This window comes from Manis javanica, chromosome 2, assembly GCF_040802235.1.
Source record: "Manis javanica isolate MJ-LG chromosome 2, MJ_LKY, whole genome shotgun sequence".
In the NCBI taxonomy this organism is placed as follows: Eukaryota; Metazoa; Chordata; class Mammalia; order Pholidota; family Manidae; genus Manis; species Manis javanica.
Window position 1 is genome coordinate 201123689 of NC_133157.1, and position 13490 is coordinate 201137178.

At 37.8% G+C, this 13490-nt stretch overlaps 1 long non-coding RNA gene across 10 annotated transcripts in view; it reads left to right on the forward strand.

Annotated features, from left to right (window-relative positions):
* Nucleotides 1-13490, forward strand: part of LOC118971023 (uncharacterized) — a 64594-nt gene that overhangs the window by 29278 nt on the left and 21826 nt on the right. For 3 of the 10 annotated variants that reach the window (XR_012128377.1, XR_012128378.1, XR_012128375.1), the window contains 4 exons: nt 632-711; nt 2608-6885; nt 8336-8391; nt 12686-12798. This is a non-coding gene — a long non-coding RNA (uncharacterized lncRNA). The other 7 variants (XR_012128380.1, XR_012128383.1, XR_012128379.1 and 4 more) reach the window with 5 other exon arrangements.

Genomic DNA, 13490 nt, shown 5'->3' on the forward strand with positions numbered 1-13490 from the left:
TATGAAAATCAGAGCAATGCTTTGGAACCATAGACAGTACAAGGAAAAACCAGTTACCTTATTTGTACTATAGAAAAAGTGATTTAGAAATAAAATTTTTATTCATTTGTCACACATATTTTTTGTAATATTGGGCCCAAACCATGAGTTATAAAGAAGCCCTGCTAGAAAGTAATTTTCTACTCTAAGTCCATTCTATTTTCATGTATGCTAGAATGATGAATAATATAGTGTAGAATTGCTTTTTTTCTGATTTAATACTACCATAGGAACTCCTCTCTAGAATAATATCAATTAAAATTCTCTGTGGCAGATGTGGGTTGTGGGCCTGGTCAAAAGGCATAAACTCCCAACCCCCACTATGATTGTTTTCATAGAGGATTTCTAGACAGTACTTTGAATGATCTCAGCCATGCATTGCAGTTAATGAAGGAGGCACAATTTCATATCAGGCTTCTTAACTCCTTGGCTGCTGTGGAATATGGCTTTATTTTTCATTTGGTGGGCTGGAACATCCCCTCAGATTAGAGAGAAGGCAGCCCTTTGCAGTTTATAAGCACGGCTCTGTTAGGAGTAAGTAATAATGGCATGGACTCTGATTTTTTATAGTCAATTTTATTTCTGCTTTAAGGAACAAATTCTTCATTACATTTGGAAGCAGAAGCAGAATGGCTATTGGTAAAAGTTAAAGCATGAATAGCATCAGCGAAGGTAATTGAAATCTACACATTTAAGTCTAATTCTATTTGAGGTATTTTTCCAAATAGGTATTAAGCCCCTACTATATGCAAAAGAGTATGCTCAATGCATATGAGTGTATCAATATCCATTATCCGGATTGGTCCACCACTATTGACTATGATCTCCCAATATTATGTAGTTACACAATTCAACTAGTCATGGATAACTTTGATCTTCTTCTTGTCCTCTTTTTGTTACCCATAAAGTTTTAGAGCCAACTTACACTCTCAGAATATATTTGCTTAAGTAGAAGCTAATTTCATGAGGGAGACCTCCTGTTCCAACAGTATATCAAGGAATCAAAAAGAAATGTTTTCTGTTCAGCCAGCCTTTCTTTCCTACCAGGATGATCTAGAGTTGACTAGTGTGACATGCATATTCTCCCAGTGATTCCTGCCACTGGTGTTCACCTTTTCATGCAGTCCCTTCCCATTGAATGTGTCCTTGCCCAGTGACTTGCTTCTAAACATTAGAACATGAAAAAATAATGGGATGTCACCTCGGTAATTAGGTTACATAAAATTGTGACTTCCATCTTGCCAGCAGATGGAAACTAATGCCTTCTCAATTTGTATATTGCCATGTTGGGAAGGTACACATGGCAAGAAACTGAGGTACACTTCTAGCCAATAGCCAGCTGAATAGACCATGAAATAACAGATTCTGAAACAGACAATCCAGCCAAGCTATGCCTGAACTCCTGACCCACAGAAACTATGAGATAATAAGTATTTATGGTCTTAAACTGCTAGACGTGTGATAATTTGTAAGGCAGCAATAGACAAATAATACCATCAGATAATCGCCAAACCTTTGTTTGAATTCTCCTCAGCCCTACCACTAACATAACTAATAAACTACTAAATTTTTACTTTACCTTATCTTGCTTTTGCTCTTATGGAAACACCATTAAATAGTAAAATGGTTGCAAGACTAAGGGAGCATAAGCATTGTTCCTAGAGTTTCTGGTGTCTTTTCCTGGGTCAACTATTGGGGAAGTTTGGTTGTCTAGTAACACCCATGGGTGATGCAGTGAGGGAACACTCTTTTACACTGCTTATTTCACTTCTGCTAATGTTACACTTAATCCCTTTGAGCCTCTGTTCTTTTATTTATAAAACAAAAGCAGTAAGAGCAAAAAACCGACCTTTGTTGAGGTCTACATTGTGTTGAGTTGAGTGCTTTATATTCATAATCAATTTTAATCATCACAATAAATCTTAATCTCTGTGCCCAGAATTTCTGAGACAAAGATATATGGGGAAAAAAAGTAAAAGTGTATTATCAGAGTGACGTCAGTGAGATGGCAGAATAGAAAGCCCCAGACTCTTCACGCCCCCACAAACAGACAAGTTCAACAGCAAAACATGGACAAATTTCCTTTGTAAGAAATTCAGAAACTAGTTAAGAGGCTTGTGGACCCTAGGAAAGCATAGAACTAGCCACATTGAAGTCAGTAGGGGAATTTAAGGCACCTCTCACTACAGTCCCTACCCCCAGCACAACACCGTATGACCAAGAGGAAATCCCCCAGATCCTAGCCTCTGTCAGGAAAGAGGAAGCATTGGACCATACATCCAATTCCCCAACTTTTCCAGAGGCTTCCTAAAAGGGTAGCTGCTATCTTGCCTGTCCCAGAGCGCTAATGGGACCTGGCATACTCTAGCCACCTCAGTACCAGTGAGAACAGAGATGGTGGTTTAGGTTGGCATTACCATCGCCCTCACCCATATCGGCATAGAGTGAGCAGAGGAAAGCATGAGCTCCTGGTCTCTTGATATGGAAGGAAAGAGTTGGTTCACACCCTCAGTGCCCTAACCTTTCTGGAGACAAGCCACAGGGCTGACTTCTGTCTTTCTGTCTTAGAGCAAAAACAGGATCTGGCACACTCTTTCTGCCTGGGAGCAAGTGAGAACAAAGATGACACTTTGAACTCATAGCTGCTGTAACTCCTTCCAACGCAGAACAGGACAAATGGGCAAAGAACCCCAGCTTCCAGCTTCTCCCTGCACAGAACATCCAGTGATCCAGCTCTTCTGGAGGCTGGCTTCCGTCTTCTCATCTTGGAACACTGATGGGATTTGACATGCTCTTGATGCCTATGCGCCACTAAGGACAAAGAAAGGGAGTGCGACTAGCAGGAAGACTGGAAAGGCCACCAAAATCTCTGGCCAGCCTGAGACCCAACAGGTCCCAAGTAAAATGAACCCAAAGAAATCCATACTGAGACACATTGTAATCAAACTGACTAAAAGTCTAAGACAAAGAATTTTGAAACCAGCAGGAAAAAAATACTTGCCATGAGAAGGAAGGAATCCATTAAACTACCACTAGATTTTTCAGCAGAAACTTTGTAGGCCAGAAGGGAGTGGGGCAATATATTCAAGATCCTGAAAGGACAAATCTTGCCAACCAGGAATACGATAGCCCTTCAAAAAGGAAGGAGGGAGAAAGTCTTTTCCAGGCAAACAAAAGCTGAGAGAGGTCATCATCACATATACGCTTTATAAGACATGTTCAAGGGAGTTCTTCAAGTTGAAACAAGAGGACTTTACTGAGCAATATGAAAGCATCTGAAAGTGCAAAAATCGCTGGTAAATATATAGACAAATACAGCATAATACTGTGATGGTGTGATTCTGTGCTGGTGGTGGGTAAATCACTTTTAATTCTAGTATAACAGTTAAAATACAAAGATTTTATAAATAGCTAGAAATAAAAAAACATGCTACTGGATACATATTTTTAAATATGTTCATGTGACATCAATGGGATGTGTGCCAGATCCTGTTTGTGCTCTAAGACAGAAACTAAAAGTATTGAGTTTTTGTATGTGTTTAAAGTCCAGTTATCAGTTTAAGAGACTATTAAAAGATATTTTATGTAAGCTCCATGGTAACCACAAAGAAAATACCTAGAGAAGATACACAAAAGAAAAAGATAAAGGAATCAAAGCGTATCAATGAAAAAAAATCAGTGAAACACAAAGGAAGACATAGATGAACCGGAGGATGTTATGCTAAATGACATAGGACAGTCACAGACAGACAAATACTTCATGATTCAACTTATATTAGATATCTAAAATAGCCAAGTGCATAGAGGCAGAGTAGAACAGTGGGTTTAGGGGAGGGGGTAGCTGGGGATAGTTGTCCAATGGGTATGAAGGTTCAGTTACACAAGATGAGTCAGTCCCACAGATCTGCTGTACATTGTGCCTGCAGTTAACAGGACTGTATTGCACACTTAAAATTTTGTTAAAAAGGTAGATCTCACGTTAAATGTTCTTTTAAAAAAATTAAATTGTCAAGGGCATTCCTCCTGAGGGTAAATAAAATTTAATCCTTCTGGGGAACAAGGGGAGGTTATATAGAACAAACACCTTGGTTATTTTGCTCAGGGGATGAGGTAGCTCAGTGATTACCATGCATTCCTCAGTCATTTTTACTTGAAGGCCCATGGAGGAAGCTAGGTGGCGTTAATTCCCACAAAACTGCCAGCCCGTCCCACATGTGAACAGAAAGGGTTTCCTGGTCAGAGAAAACCTGAGGCAGGTCAAAGGTGCCAGCTGGGCAGTTAGAAGTTGGGCAGAGCAGGCATGGGTGTGGTTAAGTCTGAAGGATGTAGGCAGAACACCAACGATATTGACTTCATAGGTGTGATTCTTGTTCCATTTAGCAAAAGGGGAAACTGAGCAAGAAAACGTAGAATCCTTGCTCGGTCTCTCAGTTTCAGTAGAGCAGAGCTGAGAATAAAAATCCAGGGAGGATATGAAATAATACTTATCCTACAGGATTGTTGTGAGCTTAACTATACTTCAAATGCACCTAGCAAGCAGTGAGCATTCAGTAAATAACAGGCTCCCCATAATTGTCATGCTCCCATATGCCTGGAGTTTTCCAACAAGAGACTGGACAGCTTGATCCATAAAGGACCAGGGGCCCTGTGTTTTAATCTCAGCCACACCAGCAATAACAATGATTTGGAGCATTGTGATACATTTACTGATTTCTTTCTGGTGTGGTAAAAAAAAAAATCAGTTCTTCCCCTTTAAATGTAATTTTGATGAAACAGTGAAATAGTAATCTTTCTTAAAAATCTTGAAATTAATGAAAAATGAAGTGACACATTCTTTTATATGACTCAGCATTTTTTTGTATCATTAATCTACAATTACATGAGGAACATTATGTTTACTAGGTTCCCCCCTTCACCAGACTCTTAGCATTTTTGTACCCTCCTTATCTCTTTCACATACACCTATTAATGCCTGGTTGCTACCATAGTTAATATACATTGCTATATACAATATTTTAATTAAAGTTTGAATAATGTAGGAAAGACACTATCTTTACACAGCCTTGAGAATCCAGTGTGATCAAATTTTTAAAACTTTGACAGATGAAAAGGATACCTCAAGATAATTCCTTTTACTAGTAAGATTGAATATCTTTATATACATTTTAGGGCCACTGCTATTTTCTTTCTTTAATAATATGCATTTTCCATTGAGTTAGGCAGAATTTTAAGGTGAGAATTCAACCTAGGTGACAACTTGATTTCAGCCTCATGAGACCTGAAGCACAGAGCCCGGTTACACCATGTGAGACTTCTGATCTCAGCACTGTGCAAATATGTGATGTTTTAAACTGCTGAGTTGGTGTTAATTTATTACACAGCAATAGGAAAGTAGTGTATCCATGTTTCTACATAACATTCATATTTATTTTTAAGACCATCACAGAATATGCCATCATTTGCCCCTGGCATAATTATTTCTTTACAGTTGATCATTTAGGTTGCTTTTAATTGTTTGCTATTATAAATACTGCAGTAATGAACATGTCTATACACATAGCTTTCCCCATATTTATCTTTTATCATTTTATTTGCTTTTGTATAGAGCAGATAATATATTACCTGTTTCAAAATCCAAATGTACAAAATGATGAACAGTGAAGAATTCTCATTTTATGCCTTGACTGTACAATTTCCCAAGCCCCAAACAATCCAAGTATTAAATTATTTTGAATCCTTCTTGAGACATTTTGTCTTAATGGTCACATACCATGTCCATTCTTCTGCATCTTGCTTTTTCACTAAACAATATATTTTGAAGACTTTCTATATCAGCACCTAAAGAATATCCTCTCTCTGGCTGAATAATATTTTATTGTATAAATGTACCAAAATTATTTAACATTTTTGTTATTTAACCATAAATATGCCATAATTTATTCTGTTGTATAAAGTACCACAATGTATTTATGGCTGGACATGTAAGAGTTTTGAAAATTTTGTTCCTGGTCACAATGGGCAGATAATATGGACCAAATTCCCTTTTGGACAACCCAAAAAGCTAGTAAGTGCTTTTCATTTTGTTTTGTTTTGTTAAGATGCCTGCCTGAAGATAGCAGAGAGCTAAGAAAAGAGTTCTGAGGAATTACTTGGTCAGTTGCTGAGGGGAATGGATACTCACAACTAAGAGCCCAGCATTTGAGGCTGCTTTACACCTGCTCAGTGAGAATGCTGAGGACTTTGGGACAATCTCGTGGGGCCAAGAGGAGTCTGGGCCCCTCCAAGGCAGCAGAGCCCGGGTCAGTCCCTCGGCTTTGGGACAGCACTCCAGGGATGGGAGTGAGACAGCCTGGGAGTGAGAATTAATCTCAAGTGACAAACCTCATAAGGAACTGGCCACATCCTCTTAATTCCTGAAAGTGAATTGAGATGATCCAACATTGTTAATAGCTCTTGGCTGAAGCAAAGGTAAACCTTCTCTTAACAACAAGCTTGGCTTCAGATTATTTTTAGAAACAATTTTACAGATACAAAGTCCCCACCGCTAAAACCAGCCAAAGCAAACAAACAACACGGGAGGAGACATGACAACCTGAGAAAAATTATTAGAAACCAAAAAAAAAAAAAAAAAAGACATATCCACAGGGGTCCCAGAATTTCAGAGACCAACTTGAAAATAAGTTTCTATTGTTACTATGTCCAAGGCAGCAAAGGAAAAAAAATAATAATGATTTAGTGGAGAATTGGAAGCAATATTGTTTTTAATCTTTTGCTCTAACAAATAGGGCAACACTGGATGTACCTGTGTGCAGGTGAATTTGTATACAGGAGGAACATGTGGACTTGGTATGGTATTTCTGTTTAAACTGCATGCAATTGTAATTTTGATAGCTACTGATAAATTGTTTTCCCTAGAGGTGTTACCAATTTACATTTCTCACCAGCAATATGAGAAATTGGCTATTTCCTAATACTTTCTACAATCCATATGTTAACAAATTTTTAAGTATTTTCTAATATGTGTGAAAATGCTATCTCAGTGTAGTTTTTGTGTGAATTTATCTCTTGTAGGTTAAACATGATTGTATATGTTTAAGGGCTAATTTTTTTTCTTTTTATTACCCTCTTTTGTTGGATTGTTGATCTTTTCCTTAATGATTTATGGAAGCTCCAGAGATATTAGGGAAATTGATAGTTGTTTTTTAAGATATAAATTGCAAATTCTTTTCTCATTTTACATTTGAGAATTTTGACTTTTGTTACTGGGAGTTTTGCCATGTCAAAAGTGTTCATTGTCAAATTTTCATGTTTTTTATTTCTTACTGCTGGGTTTTATGTCATGTTTTAGGAAGACCTTTATCATTCAAAGATTATGTATCAAAAATTGCTACCATGTTTTTTCTTTCACTTTTATGGTTTCCTTTTTAAATTATATTATTGATCCAACTAGATCTTTCTTTTGAATGGCCATCCAGTTATTCTGAAACCATTTATTGAATAATCCTTCTGTTCTTCACTGACTTGAAATCCCACCTTTATAATAGTCTTAAGTGCTGTATATAGTGAGGATCATTTTTTGAGGTTTTTTGTTGTTCTTTGGATCTATTCACATATCTGTAATATGCTTTGTAAATTATTTTCCCTTATACAATATTTTATTGTCTATTAAGTCTTGCCTTTTTCAATATTCTTCTTTTTTAGAATTCTCTGGATATTCTTATTTATTCTTTTACATTGACTTTGAAATCACCTCTTTTGTTTCCCAAATAAACCTGTTTGTATTTTTAGTAAAGTTACACTAAATTTATAGATTGATTTGGAAAGAATTTGACATAGATTATTTTCAACCAAGATCATTGTATGCCTTGCATTTGATCAAATGTCTTAGTCTCTTGAAAGAATCTTAACAGTTTTCTTTATCTAGATTATAAACACTACAAGTACTTTCTCTTAGTTTTTTTCTTTTGTTCCATTGTGGATTAAGTCTCTTTCCTTTATGCCTATAAACTGGTTTTTGTTTCTATGTGGAAGGCTATTAATTTGAAGATATGAAATGTTTGCCCCATCTTCTTGCCAAATTTGCTTGTTCTTTATAATAGAAAAACTACCAAACAAAAATGGAAGAAAATCTTTTTCTGTACATTCTCTTTGGTTTTTAAAATATACAATAAAATAATAAATATTCCTTCTTTCTAATTTTCATACTTTTAATTTCTTTCTTTGGCTTCACTGTATTGGATTATACTTCCAGAACTCAAGTTAAATAGCAGTACTGATTGTTATTTATTTATCCTAGATGAATAACAAGAATGAGGCTACTGATTCAAGTAAAATAAATCATCTATTATTTTGGTAAGTGAGAAAATGACCTTCTGGTTTTAATTTACATTGGCTGTATTACTAGCAAGTTTTAACATTGTTTTTTCTTTACATTTCCTGTTTTCTTCTGGGCCTCCAGTGTAAGGTAGAGTTGATCATGTTTGCTCAGATCATGGAACATTATCACTTGTGGGCCATGCAAGCTCCCTCATATTTTAAGAAATTATTTATTTTCATTTACCACTATATTCTATATTCTTATCCATTATAAGTTACCATCCCTGGGATGGGTGTTTTACCATGTGTCTTACTAAGTACTATGTTTCTAAAACCCATCCTATTACTATGTGAAAATCTGATTTGTAGCTCTACTGTCTTATTAAATTTCCTGGTGTGCATGCATCATGTTTTACCTGCTTGTACTCCAGCTGATGGACTCTCAGTTTGCCTCTAACTCCCTGCCAAATTCTCTCCCTATACCTGTGGAGATGGTATGAGCATTTCTTTGGGATCTTCACTCCAGATCTTTGGTTATATGAATATATGCCAGTAGTACCAGCTGGCTCCTCAGAATGACATCACCAGTCCTCACTCTTATCAATAGGGCATGAGAACTGTTAAACTCCCACAATCCCCACCAGTACTTGTATAAAAGATGGTGTATACGCTGATTCCTTGCATTTTAATTTCCCTGTGTAATAATGATTATTCATATGTTTTTTCTAAGTATTCATTTTTAAATATATCATCTATATTCTTTATAAAAAATACCAGTTTCATATTATTGATACACAGGTTTCTCAATATATTATTAATGTTTGAAAGATTTGTAGGGTTCCTTCAAGCATTATAAATTTGCAATTTATAAAACATTTTTAAAAAGCTTCTATCAGCAGTTTCTACTTTTTGTGAGAGGGATTACCTTTTAATTTTTCCACAAGCTGCTTGTCTAAATACAACAGAGAAGTAGCTAAGAATTCCAAAAAAATCTAGGATAAGGATGAGGAGGCTCCAGGAAGTCAATGTAGGCATGGCGATCATTTTAGAAGTATATTTACTCATCATTTAATAAACATCTAGTAAACTTATTATGTGCTGGGCACTATACTAAATGTTGATGATACAGAGATGAGTAAGACAGTCACCTCCCCTAAAAAACACACGTCCAGGGGAGGAGAGAGCCAAGTAAAAACAAATGAATTGCAAGTATGACTACCTAAGCATTAGAAAAGCACAGAGGAGAGAGGTTTCTTCCATTTTATGACTCAGATTTTCTGGTGTTAAGTTAATATGTTTATTATATTGATGACACATTTTCAGAGTCATATTAAAGGAGAAAAAAATACAGATGAATCCATTGATTGTTGGATTCAGTCAACAAATATTTACTGAATGACTCGTTTTGTCATTGTGCCATTGTAGGGAAACAAAAACGATAACCTTCAAAGGACAGAAAATTAGTGTCTGATTGTAAAACTCCCAGTAGAAGCAGTTCACTGTGATTCATACAGCACAGTGATACAGAGTGCTTAACATATTCCTCAGTAATTATGTTGGGAGTCAGAGATCATAAAGTGTGTGTGTATGAGAGTAAGCACTTTCATTTTGTGGTTGTGGCTACATAATGCTAATTCCATCTTGTTTTACTAAGAGTACACAAAGATGTGTTACACTGAAGAAATGTTTCCCTAAGGCAGTGGCTCTGCAGGCATGGATAGTGACTTAGGGGCTTCATGATGTCCTCGGTCAGAGATGTAATGGAAAAGGTCAGTGTTCTTCAGTAATCTTCCACCACTATCCCAGGCTAAGGGACATCTTCCGTGAGAGAGAGTTGGGTGCATGCAGATTAAATGGTATGTGACAGCAGATCAGAGGCTGACTATGGAAAAAATCTATGAAGAATCATAAAGGCTAGAGGTGATGAAGATTTTAAAACTAGAAATAATCATTTTATTTCTAAGTCTGTAAGGGGGTATTTTGAAGCAATTTTGGACTATTGTTTCTCTCACTTCCCATGAGGAAATATATTAGCCCCTGCGTTGCTGCCCATCATCCATTCTAGTCTTCTCTCATTATGTAGCAGCCTAAGGTTTAGATGGGACTGACTCCATCCCTCAATCAACTTGAATAATCCCATCCTCCTTACCTACTGATTGGTTCATTGGCAGCCAGGGAGGTCTGCATAGAGGAGGATGATTGACTAGACTTTGAAAGCAGAGCAGAATTTTGGTAAGTGGAAAACAAATCCTGGTAAAAGTAAAGAAATAGCAGTATGCAAGGTTTGTTCCGGGACTATAAGCAACCCTTTTTAACTATAGCAAAATGCCATACTGTCTATCTACCAGAGCTGCCCAAGTGATTAAATTCAATTCTTACATTCAGTAAGCAATTATTGAGTGGTGCATAGGACTGCACTAAGTAATAGACTGGCTCCAAAGGAAGTTGCCTTAAGGTTGAAAACCCCCACTGTAAAGATGAACCCATTGATTTTGGAACTAAAAAGGCTTAAGACATAATCTAGCACAATCCATTCTCTTTCAAATACAGAAACTGAGGCTCTGATAACTTAAGTAAATGGAAGCAGCAAAGCATGCAGGGTAAAGTACAAGTTGTAAGAGTCATTTGAACCCTCTTACTTTATTTTCCATCACAGGAAAGTGGCAGTACTAGCAGGAAAAGGTGTAGTACAGGGACATAGCATAGGCAAAGCACCTCGGACAAAAGAGATCCTGAATACATATCCCCTTTCATTTCTTTCTTCACTTTATTGTCACTAACCCAGTAATTCTGTGGTAGGGCTAGGACTAACTCTGTCCTGACTCCAAAGACATCTTCCTGCACAGGGCAGCGATCCATTGTTGGAAATCCCATGAGAAGGAACCACAAAGGCCTGCCACTCTCTCTAGAAATGAGCAGCTATCTTCCCAAACTCATCTTGTTGTCTTGTGCATATACCAAGCTCACTCTCTTCTCTAGACTTGTTTCCTAAACTCACCCCTACAAGAATGCTTTTCTTCCTCCTTTCCAACTGTCCAAATCCTCTCATTCACTTACTTATTCATTCATACAGTCAGTCTGAATAGAATCGGTGAGTCATCAAACATTTATTGAGTAGTTATATGGTCCGCCCAGGGCTAGAATTTGAGATTACAGCTCCAGAGAGAACAGCCCTGCCTTTAAGAAGTCCAGCTGGAGTCAGTCTAGTTGGAGCACAGATACATCACTCCACAAGTTCAGGGATAATGTTGTAGAGGTATGGGTATGATATCTCAGGAAATTTGGCTGAGAGAAGTTAAAGTCTGCCTGAAAGGACTCTGCCATTGTTCTACTCCAGTTACACATTCATCGTGCTCTTCTCTGCCTCCTATTACACAGAGACGGCCACACACAGTTGAGCCCATAGTTTGCATGCTGATTCCTATCATTGTAGTGATGCCGGACTGTGCACAGGTATAAGGTATAGCCAGAAAGGACCAAAGCAATCCAGGCAAACAGAGTAAATCAAGGAGGTACCTCAGGTTTATCTGGAAAAGCAATGGGTGCCCAGGGGTAGAGGGTGGATAATTCCTTCCCTAACAAACTTTATGAAGGACCTGCTATAGAGTTCCTATATCGTGGATGCAGTCAGAATTATCTGGAGAGCATATGAAAAATACAGATACCTGGAGTCTAAACCTAGATGATGGAAGCAGGATCTTTAGGGATGAAGCGCAGGCACATGGAATTGTAAGTGAATTATGATTGATTCTGGTGATTAATTAGTAGGGGTTGGGAAGCACTGGTCTACTTTGTGCAACACATGTGCAGAACACTGAGAATACAAACATGAATAAAACACAACAAGCCTTATTCCTGAATTAGAAGACAAGTCTCTGCTCTAGCAAAACTGATAGTCAGTTGGGAGAGACAGGAAATTCAAGATACACAGTCCCAGACAAGATCTTAGAGATAGGTACAAAGAGAGGTTGAAAGAGAAATGGGAAGGGACAACTCAATTTTGGGAAGGAGGGGAAGCTTCCTAGGAGAGGTAGCATTTGAGATGAGACATACAGGATGTTTAGGGGTCTTCCAGATGAAGGAGGTAGAGAAGGAGATGCATCCTAAACACAGGCCTGAGCCTCCAGCTGCCGAGGGACTTGGCCAGCAGGTCAGATAATCCAAGAGAGAAGCCTGAGAAATGTTAGGGTGCTTACATCCGAGGTAGGGTTCCTACCTGTGACTGAAGTGGAGACTGTGATGCTACAGCGTGTGTCACTGATTGACAGCTGTTTCATACTCCACTTTCATTTCTTTTGACCAGACATTTTCTGGATGTCTTTGTGCCTAGGAGACAGCCATAAACAGAATTTGCAATGAGAACACACCAGAGGGGCAACACTTCCCTCAAATTTGAAGCCAAAGAAAACCTCCCTGAGGAAAGTCTGAATTAATGAAACTAACGTAAGAGGGGAGAAGGGCAAAAGGGGCCGAGTCATTCTGCAAGTGCAAGGCCTGGAGATGGGAATGAGGTTGCACATTCAAGGGCCTTCAAGTTCAGTGTTCCGGAGCAAAGCAGCACGGAGAGATGGTGGCTGTGGAGAAGGCTGGGGAGGAAGATGTTCTCCAAGCTCTGAAAAGGCTTCTTAAGCTCTGCTGGAGTGTAGACTTCATCTAGTTGGCACTGGGGGACCTGATTGTTTTATGCAGGCAGTGACAGGGTCTGATTGACTTCTGTGAAATTCAGAGCACTCTGAGAATATATATTTTCTTTCTCCAACAAAATTGTAAGTATACTTTCAACAAGGATCATATCTTGATTCTTTCTTTCTTTTTTTTTTTTTTGTATTGCTAGGAGTGCTTAAAGAGTTTAAAGACACATTTTAAAAGATCAGTAGTTAATGGATTTATTAAATAACTGAAAGGCACAGACCCTGTACTTGAGTTAATGTCATAATATGGACACAGCATTCCTATGTGGTACCTGATACTTAAAGATCTCAAGCATTCGTAAGCTGTGCTTCTCAATTTTAACATGTACACATCACCTGGGGCTCTTGTTTAAAATGGAGATTCTAATTTATTATCTCTTTGGTGGGGCCTGTGTTTCTGCATTGCTGATGAGCTCCCAGATGCCTTTGCTACTGTTTTGGATT